At 45.2% G+C, this 12,897-nt stretch overlaps 1 long non-coding RNA gene across 1 annotated transcript in view; it reads right to left on the bottom strand.

Moving 5' to 3' along the window:
• The window catches only part of LOC137230749 (uncharacterized), a 139,064-nt gene that overhangs the window by 78,645 nt on the left and 47,522 nt on the right, over positions 1-12,897 (bottom strand). The window contains exon 2 of the long non-coding RNA XR_010946248.1: positions 6,549-6,642. This is a non-coding gene — a long non-coding RNA (uncharacterized lncRNA). The remainder of the gene's footprint in view (positions 1-6,548; positions 6,643-12,897) is intronic.

Raw genomic sequence — 12,897 nt, forward strand, 5'->3', positions numbered from 1 at the left:
CACCTCAGTGTCTCCTTCTGAGGAACCCAAGCTAAGACAGAGTGTAAACACCATCTCTTTTCAATGCTTCCCTCGGCAGTTCTCTTCTGCCTCTATAATCCCCCCACAGCATGAGTATGACTAATAGCACACCTACTGGTTTCCATATCTGTCTAGACTGAGTTCCTCAAAGGCGGGAGGAGGGGGAAGATGGAGCAGGGGTGGGGGTGGGAATTATCTTGTTAATGTTTATTTCCCCAGCGCTTAGCTCAGTCCTTGAAAAATACATTTTAAAAATGTATTTGTTATACATCTATCTACAATAGCCCTAGAGCTATAGAAGGGAGAAGTTATATAAAGTCACCGACTTCAAAGAGCTTCTGGGCTTCAGTTTCCTCATATTTGAGAAGAAAGTGGTTATCTCTAAGTTCCTCCCAATCCGTGCTCTTATATTCGAGCAGGATGAAGACAATTTCTCATCATCAGCCCTGCCAGTTACTGTCCCATATGCAAGAAAGGCTTGAAAGTCCGACAAGTTATCTTTTACCTCTGAATCAAGAGATCTGATTATCCAGGAACAACTTATAAATTCTCGATTTTATAAATGTCTATAAATGACTCAGAGGGGTGCAAAAACATTTTGAAAACCCAGACTCACAAATTCATTCATTAATTTGTTATCCAACAAATGCTGATTGAATGAGTACTCTGCCCAAGGCACTGTGAGCAACAGGGTGAAAAAACAGGCTTGGGTATACAGCCATTTAAATACGCCTAACGATTTACAGTCATGCTTTCATACACATTAACTCAACTCATAATAAAGTGTGAGGTGATGAAAATGATTCCCATTTCATCTACGCCCCACAGCCAGGTAAAGTGGCTCCCCCAAGATCATACAGTCAGTAAATGGAGAGCTTGAGCCTGCTAGGTCCCTGGCTTCCAACCTCCTGTCACTTCCACTCTACCACTCTGCCTTCCTTTGCAAAACATCCACAAATAGCAGCGCTTTACCACATTTTCTCATTTGTTTTGGCTCTAGGGCTACAGGTGACCTTGAAATGTCTCAGAACGTCATCCTTGAACATGGGACTTTTAAATGATAAATGTTGAAAGTATCTAGTTAAGGTAAATACTGCTTATACTCATTTAAGCTCTACTAAGGCTTTACAAATAATGTGATTTTATTCCTAAGGAAAAATAACACATTCTTTGTTGGGCACAAGTACCAACTGAATAGAAATATAGAAGCTTAATAGATCTCACCTGTAAATAAAGGTATATCTTTATAGATGAATTCCGTTACAATAATAAGTCATACATAAGGATACATTTAGTTATAGAAATCTAAACATATGTTTAGATCAGATGCCAACATATTTCTAGATAATGGCACCTGGCAAGAGTACAAGAAGCTTTAAAGCACTTGTTATTTATTCCCAGGAAAACAGGATCAGGTTCAGAGCATTCAAAGAGTAAGGTGGAGAAAAATGGCATAAAACACAAGAAACACAAAAAACACCAACACAGTAAAAATACCGGTAAAATTGCTAAACTAGCGTCAAACAATATACAATGGGAATTAGCTCTGTCAGCCCCCATGAAGCAGATCCAAGCTTCAATCTATGCAGAATAAAACTGAACGAACCAACCCCACACTTGGAAGACGGGGTGGAGAGTGGGGTGGGGTATGGAGGAAGACGGCCAGCTTTGTAAAGGAGGAGGCCAAAATTTTTAAAGGAATAAGGACTAAGGCATTTGCAATTAGAAGGTCATCAAATTCAAATATTAAGTTTGCAGTGATGTCTCAATAGCAATCAAGTTGCTTGCTTGATAATGAAGAAAGACCCAGTTTAATCCAATACCACAGCTTAATGCTTTCTAAAGTGAGGTGCTTTACCACTGAATGGATGGTCCGTGTGCAGGGGTAGTGCTGATGTATCACAGGCTTCTACTGGAAAATGCCCAAAATATCCAAATATTTAGGCCTTTTCTCTTAGTTTCACTCGAGAAAAATTTTTCAATCTCCTACCTGGGGTGCTGGGCAGAGGCCTGGCTTCCAGAAATCCAGGAGCCAATCAGGAGAATGGGGTTGGTGGAATCTCATTCAGTGTGCAAACTTTAATTGAAGCCCCTGATTCCACTAGTGTCTCTCCCCAGGCTCTGACTCTACCTGGCATGTCTGAATCCAGAGCGCTACAGAGTATACTGTACTCAGTTTGCTGAGGTCAGAGAGGAGAGGTCAGACAGCTGAGCTGGGAGGTAGAAAGGATCTAAGTGGTCTCACATCTTCCTCTGCCATCCCTGCACCCCACTCTACTCCCACCCTACCCTACCCCACCCCCAGACGTTTGGGTCTCAGATTTCTCTGGTATGCCAGGACATTTATTGTCCATCCATCTAGTTTCCATCTTCCAAATTCTGGTTGAGATCCTCACTCTCCTTTTCTTTGTCCTTGTAGATTTATCCTTCTTTATTCCTCTGCTTTTGTTTTTTTAAAGAGAAATAAATATGTTTGTGCAATTTGCCATGTTAAGTCAGAAGTACAATGATTTAAGGCAGCTCAGCTGCAGATATGTAAGGAGAGATTTGCAAAAACATAATCAAGTCAATCACGGCAAGATCTTAAGCAGCAGCCACAAAAGCAGCAGGAATTTGAGTTCAAGGATAGGTTTCATCATGACAATGCCAACTCACAGGGACTTTTTAAAACGGGAGTTGGGGGTAGAAGGCTTTCCCATTCTGCTAGTGACAGGACATACAGGGGGCATAGCAGGTATGGACAGATTCTGCCCCCAGCACAGGCTCCCAACTAGATTTGTGATGGCCTAGTCGCTGACCCCGTCAGTTGCTTCTTTGGAAAAACAGATGTGATTGCCCCTCCCTCGTTGGGTTATGAAGATTAAAGGAGATCGTGCGTGTGAAAGAGCCCAGCACAGGGCCAGGCACACGGGCAGGTAGTCAATGGCAGCCCAAGCTGATTCTCCCACAGCCCTTGAAATCAAGTGTGGGCTCAGAGGGCAACCATTTGTCTCTGCTTACAGTTCTTTGCCCCATTGGAAAGGGGGTTATAGGGAAAGAAAAATACAGCAATAAATCATACATGCTGTAACCTTCAAAGTCTAAAGAACACTGCCCCAGGCAACTGGTGCACCATCCAGGGAAACGTGCTGGTCCTCCCGTCTCACCCACCTCACACCCCAGAAGCCTGCCCGGCTCTGCCTGCCGAAGAGGGGGACTTAGGGGGGAAAGGATGTTTTCTAAACCTCTCAAGCATGATCCTACCCCCGAGGATATGGGTCAAATGACCTCTGAGGAGAGGAGAAAGGGAAGGGAAAGGCATTCCATATTCATGTGACTCTTGACCCACTTAAAGGTCACTCCCCAAGCTGCATCACCCCTTCCTAGGAACACTTAGCACCTGACTCCTGAAGGAGTGGTTGGCCTCTTCCTTGTGATTTAATTAGTTACCCAGAGGGTGGTTGGCCGAAAGCCCACATTCCATACAATGTTGTAACTGGAAGGAAACTTCAAGATCACCCATTCGGAGCTTCCATCTCCTCTACAACATCCTCAACAAGTGGCCGTTTGCCTTGTTTGGACTCACCCAGTGATAGGAAATTAAATAAACTTGGGGGGAAACTATGCTGTGGACAGCTGTGAGAGCTGCAAAGTTCTTGTTTAGATCATTCATCTCTTCACTCATTTTTTATAACTGAAAAATGAGGACCAGCAAAGAACATCAGAATCCACCCCTGCCATCAGGGAGCTGACCGAGGAGGAGACAGATGTCAGACAAGCATGGAGAACTCTGGAGGTGTGAGCAATGTGATGGGTGCTACAAGAGTGAAAGTACAGGGTGCTGTGGGCACACTGGCCTAGAGTGCTGGCTCTCAACTGGAGTGGGGGAGGAGAGGGTGATTTTAACCCCCGAGGGACAACGGGCAATATCTGGAGACATTTTTGATTGTCTCAACTGAAAGGATACTACCAGCATCCAGTGGGTAGAGGCCAGGGATGCTGCTAAACATCCTAACAAGGCACAGGGCAGGCCCCACAACAGAGAGTTATCCCGCCCCAAAAGGGTCACTTAGAGAAACCTGATCTAGAGGATTTAAGAGAGGCCCCTTGCTCTGGGGAGATGAAGTTGAAGCTGTTTCCCAAAGGAGGAGTCAAGGTTATCCAGGGAGATTGTTGCACCAAAGGGAACTGCATGCATGTAGAACCAGAGGCCATTTAGCATGGCCAGAGCCTAGACAAGGAAGGTGATTTAGGGATTGGATGTATGACTCAGCCAGCCTGGTTCTACCCATCAGGATCTCAAAGGGCAAGCTCAGTCCTCCTTCCTCAGGAAGATCCTCCAAGAGTCTAAGGACAGCTGTGTTGGCCTTGCTGATTTTCTCTTCTCTAAATCCTTCAGTGTTTCTCCAGCAGAGAGCTTTGTGACTCTCCCAATCTCAAATACATCTTGTTTGCCTATCCTCCAGATTCAGGGCCATGCTGAAAGCCAGGCATCCCACTAAGTGTGAGATGATGGACAGGGAGACGTGTGGGCCCATCACCACTTCCGCAGGTGCAGACAAGATCACGAGGCTATATTCCCTATGGCTGCTTTTCTGGGTGGAAGGAATCAGCTCTGTAGGTACATAAAGTTTGTCATGCTTGTATGGAAGATGAACCCTGGCTAGAGTTGACCTTGAGTGTTCCTGGCCCTGGTCTGAAAAACTTGGCTAGAAAAGCTATGCAGGAAGAGTTAGCCAGCCAGATGCAGGTCTTCAAACTTGACTCTGGAGGCAGGAAGGAGGAGGGAGAGACAAAAGAGAGAAGGGAGGGCTCTCTCCTAACACCAGACCTGACCTTCAGCCTTTCCAAGCCAGGGTGCACACCCACCTAGACCAACCACCTCCGGGCCGCATTTCTGCCAAATACTTTGTCAACCCCTTTCCTGTCCAGGGCCAGCCTCTGCAGGCTCCAGGACAAGACAGAAGGACGAGAAGAGGCCGGGTAGGGGAGGAGACCATCAAGAATAGGTTTTTCCTCCTGATGGGGAGGAGGCTGGGCCAAGGTCAGCCCTAGGGTACAGGGAGAGTAGCATGCAGGGCTGCCTTAGCAGTAACAAGGTGGCTGTGTGGCACAATAAGTGATCCCCAGATAACTCTAACATTTCATTACATCCGTGATCCGAGTTAGCTTACCAGTGGCCAAGGCGGATTCATCATTGAAACCAGCAATTATTCTCCAAGTATTCTGAGTTAAATGTGTTTTGCTTTTCTTTTTTAAAAAATTGTTTTAAACTGTCAAAGTATAGAAGTTGGTGGTGGGGATATGTGTTCTAAGTTTGAACTGATACATTCATTAATTACTTTTGAGTAGACTCAGAAGTAGTTACAGTTCAGTAAGTCAATTTAACTCAACCAACAAATACTGGTCACCTCCACTGTGCCAGGTTCTGTGTTGGCTGCTAGGAGCGACAAAGATGAACAGAGAATCAATCCTCAAGGCAGAAATATGCCCTTGTATACAATGGCTAAGTAAAAACCATAGAGGTACAAAGTGCTGAAGGGCATAGAGGAAGGAGAGAGTCCCTTTGAGAGGGGAAATCAAAGATGTCAGGGGAAAGGTTGCAGGTGAGCTGGGCCTTGAAGGATGAGTAGGGTTTTGATGGAGGAAGGGAATTTTGAGTATGGATAAGGAAGCGAGGGAGCAATGAAGAGGAGAAAAGTAGGAGAGAAAGACCCAGTGTGGGCAAAGGGGGTAGGCTTTCTTCTTCCAGCCTGTTATGCTGACCTGGCTTAAGCCAGGAGAGTTTCATCCAGGACACACTGGTATGTTTCCTTAGAGCAGAGACGGTGCCTGCCTCTATATGGGCTCTGAGGCACTCCTGCTGACACCTGTACCTCTACAAATCTCCAGGCTGATTGGGTTCCAATGCTGGGTCTCCTAGTTCTACTTCACCTGTGTGTGTGTGTGTGTGTGTGTGTGTGTGTGTGTGCGTGCGCAATCCGGGGTGAGATAAAAGCCTAGTTCTCTGGCTTACACTCTGACTGGTCATCTGATTCACCTCAAAAACTTTTGAAAATGTATATGCTGAGGCATATCCCAGACTTAGGAAAACCCCAGGCTGGGGCCCAGGCAACTGTGCCTTTAAATGAGCTTCCCAGATGTTTCTGATACCTATCAAGACTTCAGAAGCACTGCTGTGGCTGGAAGGCTGAGGTGCATCGAAGACACCTGTTCACTCACGGCTGTTCTATCCGTCCCCAGAGGGCCCAATCGTAGTTGGCACATTAAAATAGTTCTTGAATGAACACATCTGGGCATAACTGAACGTGGGGAGCAGACAGGTTAGCACAGGAGGCAGCTCACCTATATTCTAGTCCTGTTTCTCACTTTTCTCTATGAGTCTGGGCAAACCCCTAAGTTCTCTCTCCCTCGGTTTTCTCATCTGACAAATGGAGTGAGTTTGCCATACATTGTGTGAAAGGGGGATGGAATGGTTTGAAATAAGTGCATTGAAAAGCAAAGGCATTCCACACACATTTTGTTATAGGGCATTACTATTAACTCACCTGATTCTAGCTCTCAGGGGGCAGGAGGCACCCTCTCATTCTTCGAGAAGGACCCATCCAGTAGGGTTCTGCACACAGTAGGCCACAGTGGGCGCTGCAACAAAAGAGAATCCACTGAGCTGAGGAAATCCTCTGCCAGGACACTAAAATATCCCCTTTGTCAGAGGGTAAGAACTGCAGTTACTATTTAATTAAGAAAGGCTTCTAAGGAAGAGCAATCAATTTGCAAATTACATTGGAAAAAGCAGATAAGGAATTGCTTAGCCATCCTGGTAGTCGATGCGTACTAAGTGAGGGGAGAGTTGTAGCACACAGGCCTGCCTGCCCCCTCTCTGCCTTTGCAGATTTACAGTTTCCAGAGTTCATCCCAGCTGTTAGCTCAGCGAATTCTGATGCATCAGTATATTTCTTAGGTCAGGGGCCAAACCCACTGGGTAGAACACTGTCCCGTTATCAGTGGGATAAATGATCAGTCTGAAAAAGAATATATAATTCATGACCAAACAGAGCAAAGCATTAAATCAGGAAGCCGACACCAGCCCAATTTATGACAGTGCTTTACTAAGTGTATTCCCCACTGTGTCATCCAATAGCCCATCTTGATCTAGAAACACCTGCTCTGGAGAATGGGTCTCTCTTCGGCACTGGGGGAGAAAGAAAATTGCTTCAACCTGCAGCCATTTCTGTTGATGGAAAACCTTGTGGCCCTAAGCCAGCCACATGTAAAAGTAAATAAAAATTGAAGTGCAGGTCTGAAAGAAACAGCGACACGGTATGGCTACATTAAAATATTTATGTCCTCAGACTTTTTAGACATCCATTATCTTCAGCATGTTAATAAGAACGCTAAACTGACCTTGGCTGGGACACAAAAGTTCCAGAGCCCTGCAAAACAACTCTGGCCTCCCACATGCCTTCAGTTATGGAGAAATACTCAAGGGAGAGAGGAACAGAGAGACTCTGACGTAGGTCAAAACTCCCAGCCTGGGCTGGTGGGGCAGCTCGTGACTGGGGAGCAGAACGACTGTGTTTGACCCAGTTCTGCCAATAATTAGCGGGTGACATTGGGGAAATGGCTTCACCTCTCTAGGCCTCCATCTCTTCCCTGTGCCCCATGATAGGATCGCAGAAGATTAGCCCGTCTCAAACCTGGCTAAGTGCTTTCAAATCTGAAATGAAATATTTGCACATACAGATGGCCAGGCCACACCCCAGACCTGATCAGAATTAGAAGTGGGTGGGCTGCCCCACACCCACCCCATGTCTCAGGTGGTTGGAGAGAGAGGGGAATCCTGGGATCCATGCCCTCTGAACCGCCCTCCCCTCTAACAGTCCATGCATAGCTGAGTCCTGCTCCGTGATATTCCTAGGTCAGCAACCCACCTGAGGAAAACTTAAGATACTTCCCCTTGCCTATGGAATCAACGGCTCTGGATTTGGTTCAGACTCTTGGTGTGACATTCAGCGTCCTTTTCAATCTACTCTCCTAGCTCCTTCCTTCTCGACAAACTGTGCTCTTGCAATTTATTCCCTAAACGAGTCGTTTTATTTCAGATCTCCGCACACTTGCATAAGCAACTCTCATTTCCTAGAATGCATGCCCCACCCCTCAAAATACATAATCCTTTCTTCAAGACAATGTTTTAATGGTTTTAATGCCTGCTTCCATGATTGCCTCTCTTCTCCATTGTACTGTCATCATTTGTATGTGTGACAGCGGACATGGAGCTCTCTCACTCATCTTTCTTGTGATACTGTGGTCTCGGGGTGCACAGGTATATGTCAAGGGGCTTGGGACAGGCAGGATGCACAAAACTGGGGCAACAGTTTTCTTTTTAGGTTGGGAGACATTTTTAATATTAAACACACATGGATACATTATAGAACCAAATGCAAAATGTGCACAAAATTTCAAACTAAAACTAAAGCCCTCAAACAAATTTCAAGGGAGATTATGGCAAGACGATTCAGGTTATGCTGTCCCAACCACCAGCAGCAGTGTCCCAATCCAAGACTGATGTCTCTATTCTCCTGCAGTCTCCTTGACCATTGGAATACTTCAAGGAAAAGCTTGAGAAGCACTGCCGGGACTGACTGTATTCATCACAAACATTCCCCCATTTCTCATCACTACTTCTGGCACTGCAGAAATGGCCCAATACATTTGTATTTGTTGGTTAACTGGATAGACAAATGGACATACAAGTTAGGAGCAGAGAAGTTTATTTTAAAAAAAACAAGTTTCTTCATACCAAATGTCGAGATATCTTTATCCCTCTAATACCAACCTCTCTGTAATACAAGAAGAGTAATAGGTACTGTCATTGTAGGCAACTTGGCACTAAATGACAATCTGAAACTTCCTGGGATGGGGGTGGGACGCCGTTACACATCAGCTGGATTAAGAAAAAAAAAAAAAAGAAAGCTGCCTTCGGTCCATTCCCCACCCTCACAATCCCTGAAGCACCTGCAGGGTCAGGTGAGACCATTCAGCCAGGAACACTGCCTGAGGGGAGAATGACCACTGAGCTGAAAACAAGAACCAGAAAAGCTTTAAGCAAACTCAGGCTAACTAAACTTGCTCGGTCATCAGTGAAAGTTAGCGAGGAGAAAGGGGGGATGGGGGGTGGAGACTGCATAGGGCCAGGAAAGCCACATTCCAGAAGCGGGGGGAGGTGGGGACTCAGAGCTGAAGGACCAAATATCCATGTCCCCTCTCACGCCCCGACTCACACTCATAAACATGCAGACCTGATAAACAAACCGAAAACTGAACCCAGGACTTGAATGACCCCTCACAGTTAACCTCCAGAGCAAAATTGCTTAAAGCTGAAACCAAATTGGACGCATAAGGCTTACAGCAGCGTTGATAAGCAGAAGGAAGAAAACTAACCAGAAGCCTTCCTGCCACTCTCTCCCTGCCACCTCCCAACTCTGCTTCCCCAACCCTGACTCTTGCTTTCATTTCTGGCCTTCCTGGCCCACCTGAGCACCCCTCTGCTTGATGACTTGCCTCCTCTCTCTCTCCCCTCGTGAGCAAACCTTTTCCAAGGCCTTGACCCCTCAATGTCTCTCAGTACCTCCACCTCCCAGCCTCCATGGCCACCACCCTAGTCCAAGGCTGCTACCCGCTCTCTCCTAGATGAAGACAACAGCCCACCTGGAGTCCCTGCACCTAATCTCAGGTCCCCCTGCAATCCTTCACCAACAAGCAGCAAGAGTAGGCTTCAACAAAATGCAAATCTGGGCTTCCCTGGTGGCGCAGTGGTTGAGAGTCCACCTGTCGATGCAGGGGACGCAGGTTCGTGCCCTGGTCCGGGAAGATCCCACATGCTGCGGAGTGGCTGGGCCCGTGAGCCATGGCCGCTGAGCCTGCGCGTCCGGAGCCTGTGCTCCGCAACGGGAGAGGCTGCAACAGTGAGAGGCCCCTGTACCGCAAAAAAAAAAAAAAAAAAAAAGCAAATCTGACCCTGTCATCTGCTTGTCCAAAACCCTTTTGTCTTTTCCTCGCTGACAGCTTTAACATCTAAAACCCTGACCCTACCTACAAAGGCCCTTCCTTCCCTCCTTAATCATATCTCACCTTTGCTTCTCTTCACTCTCAGTATTCCAGACACTGGCTGCTTTCACATCTCCAGAGAGGGGGCCATGGCGTGTAGTATTCCCTCTGCTCGGAAAGCTCTCCCAGGCCCGTTTTGCTTGTTTTCCTCCACTCCTCCTTTAGCTCTTCCCTGATCTCTCCTTCTAGGCCTAGTTCCTCTCCTTCATAGCACTTATCACAGGTGTACATGCTCACTGTAGGGATAACTTTCATCCACGTATTTCTTTCACAAACTGTAAACTCCATGAAAATAAAGATGTGCGGTTTTGCTCACCATTTTGCCACCAGTATTTTGAACAGTCCCATAGTAGACATTCAATAAACATTTATTGAATGAATGAATGAGTGAATGATTGAATGAGCAAGCTGAAAGCATCCACGGGCCCATGGCAATAGCAGCTATTACTACAGCCTCATCGGGAGCTGAGCCTGACGTTTCCATAAATGGTGGTGTCAGAGGCCATGATGGAGAGGAGTCCCCAGTCTGCAAGCAGCTGTTGAGGCCAGAACTCATGACTGCATAGACTTTCACACAAGAGTGATCACTGATCCCAAAACTGTCCTGCTTTCCACCAATTGTCCCCAAGCCAATGAACCCAGTACATGTTATCATTTGTCCTGAATATACCAACTACAGATCTCAATCCTTTGTAGGTCCAGCCTTTGGGTAGCCAGACCTGCTTCCTGGTGGGTCAGAGGCTAGAAGCAGAGGAACTCTGTCTTGAAGGAGCTCATAGACACAATCCCCTTCCAGTGTAGGCTTAAACGGGATACCGATTTAGACAGAGATAGATGTAGATAACAGAGAGGCAGCACCAAAGACTGGACTAACAAGATTGCTGACTCCTGAGGACACAAATGCACGAGTTCTATAATGTTTGTATCTTGCATAGCACCTGGGCTTCTACTTCTCTCAGTATCTGTTCAGCTAGATTGACACAAAAGGCCTAAGGAGAGGATGGAATGATCCTCAGTCAACTGAAACCACCAAGCAAGTGTTATCTGTCAAGCCCTTGGCACGGTGTCATCTGTTTCCTAACTGTTCTCTCTGTGATGTGAATGAGCAGGACAGTGTCTGAGTTCCATGAGTTTCTTAGACTTATTCCAATTGTTAGTGCTAGAATATGATCATAACAAGATGTGAGGACTGGAGGGATTTTAGAAAGGCTTTATCCAGCTGAGTGTAAATTTCTTCCTCAAGGAACACTTCTCTTCCTCCTCTTCCTTATCAAACAATGGCACCATTGAAAAAGTTGGTGTGAAGCACTGATAATTTGCACCATCCTCTGAAATTACAAGAGCAGGGATCATATGAAATCTATTGGCCAAACCCAAGAAAATCAAAATGGACCTTCCGCAAGAGGGAAGAGATATGGGAACATATGAATATGTGTAACTGATTCACTTTGTTATAAAGCAGAAACTAACACACCATTGTAAAGCAGTTATACTCCAATAAAATTGTAAAATAAATAAAATAAAATAAAATAAATTATCAAATGAACTAAAAAAAAAAAAGAAAGAAATACCTGAGTACAGGAGATGAAGGTTGACTGTATGGTTCAGTGCTTTCTGGTGAACCAACTCTTTTCTTTAAATGAGTCATTGGTTGTCAGTAAGTCTACTTTGGTATTAATACACCATTTGTTATATTTCTATTTCAGTATTTGTATTAGCAAAGTATAATATTAAAACCCTTGTATTTCCAAGAAAAATAAAAAAATAAAAAAAATTTAAAAATGTACCTTCCAACTCCCAGCAGTTATAAGGATAAAGATTCAGTGATGATAATCTTCCACTTACGTATCACTCTATAATCATGTGTATTAGCACATTTGAAATCTCAACAATCTTTATTATCCCCCCCTTCACAAAGAAAGAAATTAAGACTTACAAAGGTTCAGTGTTTTACCCAAGGTCATCTAGCTAATTAGTAGAATAGCCAGGATTCAAGGTCAGATCTTCTCATTCCAGAACTGGGGCTCTTACTACAACACTGTTTCTCAGCAGGAGAGAATCATGTTCATCTCGTTAATATTATGAAATTAAGACCTGATTTGTAACCAACACCCTAAAATTTTAGTATTAAGAAAAATAACATCCATGTGCCTCACACAGTAGCTACTCTCCTGCAAAGCAAAAATATGAGTTATGTCCCACCTGCTGCAATGTTTGCCGGCTGGCACTACCCAAAAGAGAAGAAAACATGTCGGCAATGCATCATAAGTATTGGAAGAGGTCAGTGTTCCCCAGGTGAGTGAAAACTCCTGGCCATATAAGGACAGATTTTCTCCAGATAGCGAGACACCACACTAAATGCCAACTCCATCTCACTTAAAATGCTGGTCAAATACAGCCTGCACCTGCCTTGTGTACTTGAACTAATAATGGACCACGTTGGGTCCTAAGGAAGAAGCAGAGGGAGAAGAAGCGTATCTTGTGACTGGCTAACAGAAGCTGCATTTCAAAGCAGACGTGAAAGGAATTTAGGCCAGCCTGGAGAAAAGCTCACACTTTAAAGAAAACAAATGTTTTTGTTCGGGTTCAGGGGACTTTTAAACTACAGTATTTAGGCTCAAAAGATGACACTCATGCTACTGTGGCCGTGAAGAAAATTGACTACCAGGTGGGATGAAGGAAAAGTGCCCTGAAAATCTTTATGAGTAATCTGAAATGAAATGCTTTAAATCAACTCACTTCTCAACCATAGCCCTGCAGACGCTACACAGATGACATCTTTCTCATCAT

This window comes from Pseudorca crassidens, chromosome 1 (assembly GCF_039906515.1).
Source record: "Pseudorca crassidens isolate mPseCra1 chromosome 1, mPseCra1.hap1, whole genome shotgun sequence".
In the NCBI taxonomy this organism is placed as follows: domain Eukaryota; kingdom Metazoa; phylum Chordata; class Mammalia; order Artiodactyla; family Delphinidae; genus Pseudorca; species Pseudorca crassidens.